The sequence below is a fragment of the Ochotona princeps genome, chromosome 12, assembly GCF_030435755.1.
Source record: "Ochotona princeps isolate mOchPri1 chromosome 12, mOchPri1.hap1, whole genome shotgun sequence".
Taxonomy (NCBI): domain Eukaryota; kingdom Metazoa; phylum Chordata; class Mammalia; order Lagomorpha; family Ochotonidae; genus Ochotona; species Ochotona princeps.
Window position 1 is genome coordinate 23,614,802 of NC_080843.1, and position 12,739 is coordinate 23,627,540.

The following is a 12,739-nucleotide window of genomic DNA, read 5'->3' on the forward strand; positions in this document are numbered from 1 at the left end:
TTAATTTTCCCCTCTTGCTAAGGCCCGCTATCCATAGCTTCTTTGGTTCATTTCTTGGGCTCCAAGGAAACCCTAATGGCTGCTCTCTAGCAACGGAATGAAGCGGGCACAACTGAAGTCAGGGTGTGGGACTGGAGACAGGCTGCAGGATGTGGTGGGGTACACAGCTTCCAGTGGCCCAGCCTGCCTCTGCAGCCTAGTTTCCTGTCACTTGTGGGATGTTAAGGAGTGCTACGCAGAGTCTATGAGCAGACTGGAAGGTGGAATTTAGAGTCTCCAAAAGAAGTCTTTTATCCTACGAAAATCAATTTTCACAAGATTTTTCTCTTTAAGTTTTGCTGTTGTATCTTTGATACAGAAAACAGTTTCAAAAATCAGCTTTTCCTCCCACTCATAGAACTTCGCTGCTCTCCTAATCATTTTTTTTTTTTTCCAGAGGGGTTTATTTTCAACGGATTTCCTCCCCTCCTGATTTGAATCCTGTGATGGGATGAAGTTACTTAGGAGAGCTCCTTTCTTTGCCTCTCTTGCCTGTTTCTCTCCACTGAACAAGCCTCATCTTGCTCTTCTGGGTTCCCTTTCCTCCTCTCTTGGAGAAGATGGAATGACTGAAATGTGAAGAGTTTGTGCTTTCCATTTGGGCAGGACTTAACTGTGAGAAAAATCATCTCAATCCCAGAAGAGAGGATGACAGAATTAAAGCCCCCAATCCCAGGTTGTTTATTTCAAAGAAGTCTGCATGTAGGGAGGAGGGAAACAAAGGATTTTTCTTATCATCATTATTATGATTAAAGAGTTATTTATTACTGGGGATACATGTTGGGTAGCAAAAGCTTTGATTTGCACTATCAGTCTCCCAGATAGAACACCATGTATAGTACTTCATAGTAATAATCAAAGTACCTTATGAGCTGCTGAGTTTTTTTTTTTTTTAATGAGACAGTTGAAGGTGGAGAAGGGATATGCCTGCTTTGTGCACAAACCACTCTGGAGCTCATGTGCAGATGGCTTGTTACCCTGCTTGAATTGAAACTAGAAAACAGGACAAGCCAGAAAGGTAAAACAAACCTGCTGTTTAATGAGAGACTGTACTCACGCATGATCGGAAAGGTGCAGAAGGAAACACAATTAGGTCTCACTCTGGTTAGGCATTATTTGTTTAATTATGTTGTATATTATTGTTTGCAGCGCAAACATTCTATGCATTTGAAACTGAGCACTCAACTGGACTAGCTTTCTGGTAGACCGTTTCGTGGCTAGTGTGATTTCACAGTCTACTGCCTGTTTCCACTGAAAACACAGCAATCTTGTCATATTGTATTTAGAGGAAAACGAGAAAAAGGAAGATGCTTGTAAATATTTTATTTAGCACACACAATCACAGTGGTTACAAACCGCCAGTGTTAATCCTGAAATGTCTCACACACTGATCTACCTTTCCATGTATGTCTGCTGAGCTTTCTCCTTGGTTGTGTTTTTTGCTCTATCACCTTCCTCCTGCCCCACTTCTATCAGAACCATTTCTGTGCGCCAAACTGCAACAGGGGGATGTGTCCCAATACACTTACAAATAAAACATAACTGAAAGAAGAGTAGTTTTATGATCTGGGTGCATTTTTGTGTTTATACTGGGCCAAGTCCTGGTAGAGCCGTTCAACAAATGAAACCTAATTCAACAGCAAAAAACTCAACCAGTTAAACAAATAAAAAAGGAAGGAGGATATAGTGAATAATGAATTAAAAAGAAAAGGATAAGAATGAAAAATTTTTCCCTGAATCAGAATTCACTTTCAGATAACTCATGTGAACAGTGGTGCTCTGAATAAAATGAATTCTATATTGCCTGTGTTACCACAGTTTTGTTTTGTTTTGTTTTTCTAAACAGCACTCAATTCAGAGTGATGGAAGTAATAAATAACCAGGCACTGAGAATAAACTTTTAAATCAAGGATTAGGAATGGAAGCATTTGGAGATTATGTTGTAGGCTAAAAAAAAAAAAAAAAAAAAAAAAAAGCTTCAAAAACTATAACAATGAAGTGACTTTTCTTTGGAAATCAAATTTCGTAAGATCCACTGATCTTCTCAGATACCTTGTCAAACGCTCTGTTTCCTCTGGAACATTTCCTGTGCCGCATATTGCTCCAGAGTGACCAGACATTCTTGTTTCTTGGTGACTTGAGACTAGAGCAGATGCCAAATGTACAAAGTTTCTTATTCGTTGGGCTTTAGCTTCTGAAGTCAACCTATTTTAGCCAAATCTTAATCTCACCGGCAAATCTGTGAAAAACACTTGATGTTCAAAAAAGCAAAGTACATTAAAAAAAAAGCTGTGATTTTAAACAGTTGTTAATGTTTTAAAAACACAGAAGTATTTTTTAAAATAGATCTCTTCCATCAAAATTGATTTGTTTCTCTTGTTATTAACTTGATATATCATCAAAGTTTTTAATAAAGTGCATTTGTAAAAAAAATGTTATTTTATAGAGAAGTATGACCGGATTTCATTGCTAAAGAATCAGGAATGAACAAAGTGAAAAGATTTAAGGAGGTGTATTTTTTTATCTGCTCAGAGTGGCAGACAAATACAGTTGTATTATGTCATAAGGACCAATGTTTGTTAGGATTGTTTTGTGTTAAGCAGAATCCTTATGGAATATAAAGAAAGCTATTATGTTAAAAGTCAGATCATAAACATACCCGCTTTGCAGAGTTTCCTATTTCATGTAGTAGGAAACTGCACAAAACAACAAAAAAATTTTTGCTTTCTGGTAAGTGGATCTATATATGGATAGAATAGTAAGTATGGTAAGATGCCTTTAAGTGTCACTCCAGTTCATTCCTAAGGAAGATCTAACGTCCTGACAAGAGCTGGAACATCTCAGCCATAGCTTGACCTTTGAAAGTTTTCCTTTCTGAAGAGCGGAACCTTCCTCTATGCGGATTCCCATACCTGTGAGTGTCTGGGAAGGCGGGAGGGGTGAAATGTGTGGGTCGGATTCTTTTGAAGACTAGTAACTTTTTGAGAATAATCTCAAAGTAACTTTAAAAGTGTGGGAGACTTCGTTTGCGTTTCAGCTTCTGAAGAATGCAGGAATGAGGTTGAGTAGGAAAAGCAAAAGAAAAATGAGTTTGAAATGCATCTCCCTCCTTTAGGCCACCGGCTTCAATTCGCTGTTTTCTGAGGTCCAAGCTCCGGGTCTTGCTCCTTCCGCAGGGCCGGACCCATCAGCTGCCTTCTGAATACATCTTTTTGGTTGTTGTTTAATGCGTGTTCTGACATTGCTCTCACATTCGATTACACTCTCATAAATAAACCGTAGGCACCCACGGCCGTGATGGTATCGATTTTTACTGTCTAGTGATACTCAGACTCGAGTTCTCACACGTGGCCACGCCAAGAAGCGACGGGGTGCCCCGAGACCGCTGCACCGCCCTGGGTTTCTTGCCCGCATTCTGGACTTTTCCAGATCGTACCCGCCTATCGTAGCCCTACCCCTGTCTTCCCATTGCTGGACTTTCAAAATTTTGGTCCTTCGAGTTGGAGCTGGGGCTTCTGACCCCGTCAAAAACCAGCAGTCCCCATCCCTTTTACACGGCCAGGGAGGCCAGCGGGATGCTAAAGGTGGTCCTCACCGGACTACCGCTTCGGTTCTGCCATCGGTGTTCTTTGCCGCCGCAGCTCGAATCCCAGGAGGGGACGCGCACAGTCTTGGCTGGCTGTTTCAAAGGAGATCGAGCTTAATTGATTTTTTAAAAATAGCAGCCGAATTCTAATTCTCACAGGGGCCTCTTTTTCCACCTGCGAGATAAGCCTTGTCGCTATAATTACGTTATTTAATATTTGATCAAACCTTAGCGCCACTGCGGCTCCGGGCGCCGCGCGGGCTCCCAGGGCAGCGGGCTCGAGACGCGGCCGGAGCGCGGCCCAGCACGTGCGGCGAGGGCGCGCCGGCCGCCCCACTCGGGCTGCCTCGCCCTCTGAATAATTCATGACCGCAGGGGTCTGGAAATTAATAAAATGAATGATAACAAGAAGCTAATTAAAAACTTTCCTAATTGTTTGTCAAGTCAGCTTGGTGGGAGACGGGCAGCCCTCTCCGCCTCCCACCCCGAAATCTGGCGGCTCGCGGAGCTGGGAGCCCAGTCGCCCAGCGCTCGCCCGACTCCGGGAGTGAGCTCGGAAACGGCCGCGCGGGCGCCTCAGCGTCTTCTCGCAACTCCGAGGCCGCCACTTCACAACGTGCCCCGGCCATTAGCGCCCCCCAGTGTGCGAGCCGCAGCGGCCGTGGGGCCCCGAGGCTTCCAGCGGCCGGAGGTTGCAGCTCTGCTCGGACGCTGGGGCAGCCCCTTCCCGCGAGCTCTGACCCAGAGTCCAGCCGGCGCCTGGAGGACCCGAGCTGGTTAGCAGCCCCAGGCCTGGGCGTCCGGCGCGCGTGCGCAGAGACGGCCGGAGGCTGCGGGCGGCCGGGAGCGCAGGGAGCGCGCGGAGGCCGCGCATGCGCGGGGCGCGCGGAGGGCCCTCGGAGCCGCGAGCCGGCGTTCCGCCTCTCCAAATGAGGCGCTCCCTGAGGTGGTCTCCTCCCACTCGTTAAGGGTCTTGGAGGATATTCCGAGAGAAAAAGGGAACGGACTGGATCCGTATCTCGCAGAGGTGACAGATGCTGTCCTTCGCCGCCCCGCGCCCCCGCTGGGCCGCCTCAGTGGACCGCAGACAAACTTTCAGAACGGGCTCTCGGGGTTTGAAAGGACCGAGAGACAAACGCGACCTTGGCTTTTTTGTTAGTTGTGCTGAGGCGCACAGTACCACGTCCTGCTCCCGATCTGACGTTATCGGACAACCGAAGGAATGAGGGGCGCCCGGCTTATTGTCCCGGGCAGTTTCGGGGGAGTCTTGAATTTAAAGCTGAGGTTGAACAATGTCGACCCTGAGAGAAATCCGCAAAGCACAGATAATCCGATCTAGGTCCTGATCCCCCCGAACTCTGTGGTGGGACAGAAAGTTCGTCCCGTTCTTCACCAGGAGTTCGCACCCGCCGGACGTCGCTTCTGTCGGGTTTAAAAGGGATGGGGACACGAAGGGATGAAGGGAAACGGAAGTGAGAGGTGGGGGAAGCAGAGATCCTGGAGTAAAGTTGGCAAAGGGAAAGATGGAGGATGGGTTTCTCTGGATTAGGAGGAATAGAATCACCGACAGAACTTTGTTGGGTAATCGACGTTTGGCCTCGGTGCAGCGTACTGTACACACACTTTTGTAGACATGGATGCGAAGAGAAGAAACTGTTGACACGTCCCAGCCGTGGAAATTCACTCACACCGGTCTCTGTATCCTCCCCTCCGTCCCCCAACCGCCCCGCCAAGTGTTGACAATAAACATTTAATGAAGGCAGAGACCTGGCTGTCTCCAGACAGTGTCAGAATACTTTAAGGAGACCATTAGCGCAGCTTCGTGCGCTTCAAACACCGCGCGCTCCACGCTCACATTATATACATACATACATATGTGTGTCTGCATATATGTGTGTGTGTATATATATATATATATGCAATATGTGAGGCAAATAATACGCTCCTGTGGCGCAGCAATCGTCCTGACACCCCCTGTACTTACTAACAGAAACGAACTCATTGTAGATTACTTACCCGCGCTTAAAAAAAATGTTAAATACAGTTAATGCAATATTAATCGCCTTTTGGTGATATAAAATGCAATATTTTCGGGCAGCTATTGAGCTTTTCTAGAGGAAGAGCTGATGAAAAGAGTCACAGCTGAATAGTGGAGAGAAAAAGCCCGATATTTATTGCTTTTGTTTGGCTTTTGGCTACAGAGACAGGAACCTTCTAATGGGGTAAGGACATTTATTTCATCTGCAATCTATTGCTGTGAGAGCAGGGGCGGCAGATGGGGCTGGTGCGATATTCACAGTGCAATTTAGAGCAAATCCTAATAACTAATAATGATTTATGTTAATTTTGACCACTCCACGACTTTACCAAAGCGTCCAGATGAAAGAAAGAGAAGCGGACAGTGGAAGGAGCTGTGAGCTTGGCGCCGGAGCTCACCCGTTTTGTACTGTGCTCAACCTTAAATTGTGTTTTTTAGAAGTCAGCAGTGGATATTCACACACTTAGAGAGGCAGGTAGGAGGCATTTGACTATGGGCCGAAGTTTTTCCCGAGGGCTTGCGTTTCTTCTGAACGTGTTGCTACACGAGACGGTGACGCTTTTGAGCGGCAGGCGCCTTCCTTCCCGTATAAAATAAAACAGATCCGTTTCAATTGTTTCGTTTGCCTGTGTTCGCGCGCGGCTGTGTGTATGTGTGTGTACTCGCGTGAGAGTGTTTGGGGATCAGGTGTATCTGAGGCACGAATTTGCGCCGGAGCCTTCCCTGGGAAGTGTCCTTTGAACCCGAGGTTTAAAATTGGCTTTAACGCCCAGGAGCGACTCTGGACGCACCACCGCCACGCCTCACACCAAAGTTTTCTTCCTGACTGCTTAAACAAGTTGCCCTTCCCTAATCTTAACTTTCCACCTGATATCTGTCTGGAATCAACTTTTGGATCATTGTCGTCATCTTTCCCCGTCCCTCCAAGGGATTGGGCTTTGAAACCTGGAAGTGCCTGCTGTCTTGCCACCCCTTCGGTGGTGTGACACCACTTTCAGAACCCCAGGGGTGGCTTACAGACGCTGTTCTGCACGGGAGCAGGGGGAATTGGGCTGCCGCGCAGTGCTCTGTAGAGGGTCGGGGCGGATTTGAAAGGGAGGGTGCACCTTGCTTGTGGCCATTTGCTTTTTCTAGTTACCTTTTGCGCGATTTAACGCCTCAGGGCTAGAGTTTGAAAGTAAAACAGCTTCAAAGCTCCTCCTTATTAGCTCTGTATTTGAGAAATCCGAAGATGAAACCACCTAAAAGGTTTAATAGGGCAGAACAGCATTTATTTGCCAAGCAAACAGCCAGAGTGCATATCAAAAGGGGTACAGTGGTTTATCAGCAGGAGTCTGGAAGACAAACTGGGCAAAGCGAATTTGAAGTTATGAGCTTCAAATGAATTAAGTAAGCTTCAAGTGGCATGGATGCTTTGATTTTGAATAGAGCCCCTTCACCAAAACAAGTTTTAATCTGTAAACACGTACATCCTACAGATTTTCAACTACTTTTCAGAGTTGTTATACTTTTTTTTGTTTTTGTTCATAAACTTTCAGATTTTGTAAAATAAAATTGATTACCTCAAATATCACTAAAATAGGATCGCGTCGTCTTGTTTTATAGCTTACAGATTTTAAAATGCACTGAATTTTTTTTCTACTTGGAAAGAAAATCAAGCTCCAGGATTCTGCATTGTGTCTTTTCTAAGTATTTTGGTTTTGTTAGTGAAGAATTTCTATCGGTAACTCTACTGTTACTGTACTGGTAGTATTCCGGGTACAAAGAAGACTTCAGGCAAAATAAATCTTTAAACAATATAAATCTAGGCAGCTGATGGTGCCTGCTGATGATACTCAGGAGCTGGTGAGCATGTGTGAGCTTAAAGCTGTGCCCCCACGTGCATATCTATATACAAACAGACGTCAGCACTTTTTTTTTTCTGTTGTTGTGGAACGTAACCAAGTCTTATTTCTAAACTTTGTTCCAATTCTGCTCCAGTGTTTAGGAGCCAGACTGGCTCCCTTAAAATTGGAGAGTGGTGCATTATTGAAACTCTCTATCAAACAACTCTGGGGTGTAGCCTTTCTGAAAACCCTGGCTCCCGATGAGGTCTGACTGTCTGACTGCACATAAGCCCCTAATATGTTAATGGCCGTAGGGGATGCCTAAGGTAGTATCTCAAGCTGCTTCGCACACCATATGTCAGGCCGTTAGCCACATGGATCTATTAATCAAAAAGAGCTGGTGAGGGAGGAGAGGCTTGCAAAGGGGGAGAATGACAGAGTTGGGGGGAGGGGAGAGGAAAGAAGAAGTATGGTAGGCCCCCACCATTTTCATGACTTGCATTTTAAAAAGTGAATAAAAATGTTTTGAAGACTCAGTAATACAGATTTCTTATCATTGCCCAGGTTATAGACTGTTTATACATGCATGCCTGAGAATTAGCATAGTTCTGATTCTACTGAAATAGTAGGGAATTTTACCTGAGTATCCAGTTTAGGGTGTGGCTAATTGTAAAACATTTATAGCCAAGACTGTCTTGGTGAAAAAAAAAGTTTTTGTTACTATGCTATTTAGTAGATGAGCTTTATTAAAAGTGGTGAGGGAGGATGAGTAAAATGTGTGTTTAGGGGATGGAAGGAGGCATGTAGGGAGGTATCAGGGGAATTTGTAATGAATACATAATTTATTGGGATACATGTGCATGGACAGTAGAGTTTTTTCACCTTTAGTTCTTCTAATAGTAAATGTAAACTGCTTACATTTTTGTCCCTTCCTTTAACAACAAAGTATACAGGATGACAAAATGTATTTCATTCTGTTGAGAGGAAATGAAAAATCATTTAAAAATCACTGTCTCATTTCTGCTTTGTATAGAAGTGTCTCTTGCTTTTGAATGTTTAAAAATATCTTTCAGTTAGATAACTACTTTAGGAAGTTGGCACAACCTAAGAAGTAATTACATACTCAGCATGAAGATGCTGTGAGGGAGCCTATTAAGTCTGCAGGAGAAATATTTAAAATTTTCTTGAAATGATGGTTAAGTCTCAAACTTGCCACTTTTAGGAAGATAAGGCAAAAGTATAAATTTTAAAATGTCAGAAAAATATGTTAGAAAAAAAGTAGGCGCTTAGGTTTGAAAGTTTTATTCTTTTCATGTGCCATGCTACCTTGGAATAGAGAAAATATAAAATAAAAAATCAATTCTGGCATATTTGCTTATTGCTTTAATTGGTACTTAGTGATAACATGCCAAATGAAGATAATTTTTAGATTGCTAACTTTATTTTAATATTATAATTAGTGATTGAACTTGGAAAAAACACCTGGAAAATAATTTTCACAATTTGTGTCATGATTAGTAAGGCTTTTGCTGTAGCAGTGAGAGTATGAGAGTTGAATGACTGAAAAGTTTATTGATCTTAAGGTTAAATATATATATATACACACATATATATAATCTCCAAATGATTTGCTGCTTATATGTTGAGATCACAGTTTTCATTCACACTACAATCTCTGTCATTTACATAGACCATAATACCAGATTATGCTTGTCAGGAAAAGGAGAGAGAGCACAGCAGAGAGTTTTTGCATGTATAATGTAAAAATACATTGAGGAATGTATTTGAGAAGTCATGCTCAATTATAAGAAATAAGATTATACATTGAAATTTATTGCTATATTTATAGTATAAAAGTGAGATGTTTTCTACAATGCATTAGATTGAACATATTAAGTGTTTTCCATTTTTCACAAACCTATCTGTGTGGAAGTTAAGACCTCAGCTACTGGGGAGTGTCAATATTGGTAGCTGTCTTTAAAAAAATCTTATTACTTTACATTACCTAGTTTGGAAAATCATCTGTAACTGTTAGTTGAAAAAATAATTTAAAATAATAATTTCACTGTATTGGAAAGCTGTAGTCTATCTGTATTTATGAGGAATTCTAAAGGCTTAGATTTCACCCAGGAGATGAGGAATCCATAAAGAAAGCATCATCCTGAATCTCAAGAGTAGCTGGATAGGGAGGAAAACTTATTATCTTTAAATTTTGGTGCATGCCACTAGCCTTCATTTTTTTCCATTGTAGTTAAAAGGTAGCCCATATATCTGTCGCTTTGGGTTTCCAAAGACTCGTAACTTAATTCCTTCAGGCTATTCATCAGCTCAGTAATTAAACTAGCAAATGGATGTAAATAAAGTGAAATTGGTTTCATGACAGATGAGGCGAAGAGGCCTCTGACATGAAACAAGGCAGGACAATAATGATTGCAGCAGCATCAGGCCATGGAAGGAACCCCCGCTGGATTTATTAGGTGCTGCAAGTGATTTGCTGGAAGCGGGCAAGACATGAGCACTCTTTAATTTGACAGGAATTTTGCATCCTAAAGAGCATATTGAAATATAAATCTGGAAACAAATTCAGCAAACTGTAAACAGAAGTATCACTGGATAGAAAGGGCTATTCACTATTTTAGAAGAAAGAAGAGAACTACCCTCGCCCTTGCCATCCTCCTCCTCCCTTGTATAAGGACTTCATTTGCACAATTTGTTATCTAAATCTAGGATGTGACAAAATAATTCTGAAACTTCTCTTTCTACTTAGTGAAATCTAGTGTTATTTAGGGTTAGCAGTGTTGGATTCCCAGGTTTAGTTACCAGAAGAAACAACGAACACAATAGATGATACAAAACCTAGCATGAGGAAAACATGTGTGACATTGGGGGAGGGCTATCACATGGTCAACAAGGAGAGAAACCCTGATGTTCAATTTATCTTACAGAGTGGAGTTACTATTGTATTTACATAAAATCTCTGAAAAAAATGTGTTGGCAGTTCATAACTGCAGCAGTCTGTGCCTAGATGCCCCCCAAAAAACACATCTTTAGCTATAGAGATATTGTTGCTGACCCTTGGTCAGACAAAGGCTTAGTATCACGTACGGAGTTGGCCCTGCAAAGTAAACAGTTCCATAAACTAGAAAGAATCAAACTGCAGCTAAAAATCACAGCATGAAAAAAAGAGAAAGTAGAAGGAATGAAATATTGGCTCACCCAACAAGACCAAAATGGAAATTGAGTCACAATTCCACTACAAGAAGGAAGCTACACATTGGATAAATAAGAAGTATATTCTCACTCTAAGAGATTAGTCTTTTTTTCTCCATGATAAGACAAGAAATAAATTGCTTTGTGTTTAAATGTAGTCTCAATTATTGCTCTTCCTTTCATGAAGAGCAAAGATAAGTGACTCTCCAATTCCTCCACTAGTGGTGCCCTCCTTTCCTATAAGAGCCAAGGTAGATTTTTTCAGCACCATGGCCAGAGCTCTTGGGGACCACTGTGGGGCAACCTTTGAAAGCCAGAGGTAAAATCTTAATATTCCTGAAATTCTGCATATCACTTAATTATTTAGCAGTGAATCTTGATGCTCCATTTGGATGCTAAAATGACTCAGGTCCTCAAATCTTTTAGAAAGCAGTGTTTTACAGGATGGGCTAGGGAAGGGGAAGAAGAGGTTTTTTTCAAAACTCCTAATGAAAATAAGATCTCTAAAAAGCAGATACACTAGCTGTGTGTCCCCTGTCTTCCAATGGTAGGTGACTTTCAGGCCATGAGGGAACTTGTTATGAAAGACAGTTTGATTTCTCCCTGAGCCTGTCCCCCCTTTTTTTAAACAGGAAAATAAGCCTAATTATTTTAAAGTTCTTTTCCAATTGCAAGGCATAAGCAAGTCCTTTAATCATTATACAGTACGAATAGGAGGGGCATATGGAGGAGAATGTCAAAAAGAGGGTGTCAGGGGCAGATCCTCAGAAATCTGTATTCATTTCTGGCTCTTATTTGTTCAGTAATCTCCACCATCATAACTAAATCTTGAAGCACTGATGTAGTTCGAGTTGTTGTTGACTTAACGTCAAAATTCAATCACTGGGGGTTTTGCATCAGCCGGGCTACTTATTTGTCTAATAAATCCGTCATTTTGTAAGAAAAATATTTGAGCAGCCGTACTTGACCTCTTGGTATCCACAAGTCACATTTATTTCTCCCAGTTTACAAATGCAAAATCGAGATGATCATCTAATGCCTGAGGAACTGTGTTGATTTCTGATTGGATTTTAGATGGAAATGTCTATTTTAAATACCTTGTGATTAAATTGTACATATAATAGAATCTATGCATTTTAAGCTGATTCCTGCTTAGAAACTTAACAACCTGGGCTGCTAGTTACACATACTGATGTCCAACAAAAGGGAAAAAAAGTCACACCAAAGAAAAAAAATCCCACAAAAACCTAAACGCACCTTTTCCAAACAGGCACTAAAACTCACGCCTAAGTGGGGGGGATATTAAAGCCAGAGAGTTTTTTAAAAAAAAACTTTAGAAGTTTTCTGATTGATAGGTACCTCAAGATCATGGAGCTAAGGCTTTATGACCTAATCGCAGTTCACATGAGGTTCAGGACTGGGGTATTACCCATCTCCGTGCTGCACGACCCCATCTAATGCCTAGTTGTGACAAAGTGTAGAGAAATCCTTACTGCCATCTGTGGTGTTACGGGCTAAGGAAAATAATGTGTTACAAGTGATCAATTTATCCTCCCTTTTAGCGATGTACTAGGATGCTGGTTGGTATTTTCCAATCGTCCCTTTCTTTCTCCTTATTTGAGAAATCTTCAGTGTAAAGACCACTTTTACAACTCAAATCTTTTGAAAATCTTTGGTCACACAACCAAAAGATCCCGTCGAGATTTTCTCTCAATATTGAGAAGAGGCACTCTCGTCCCAGCTGTTATGGCAAAGTGCTAGAAGAAAAAGGGACAATTAAGAATAGGGCTGGAAAATTGTGCGGAGAAGTGATGAGTCTGGCAGAAACCCGGGCTAGAAATCCTGCAAGCCCTAAGCGCCGGCAGCAGCCGTCCTCCAGGCGTGGCTGGGGCTCAGGCCCCCAGCCTGTGTAGCGTGCTGGGGAGTGTACTGCACCACCGTTGGGGAGACGTGCAGGTGCGGGTCTGTCCACGGGGTCTGGGAACCCTCTGCGTTCTTGGAAGGCCGTGTGCGTGTGTGCATCTGTGTGTCCGTGTCCGC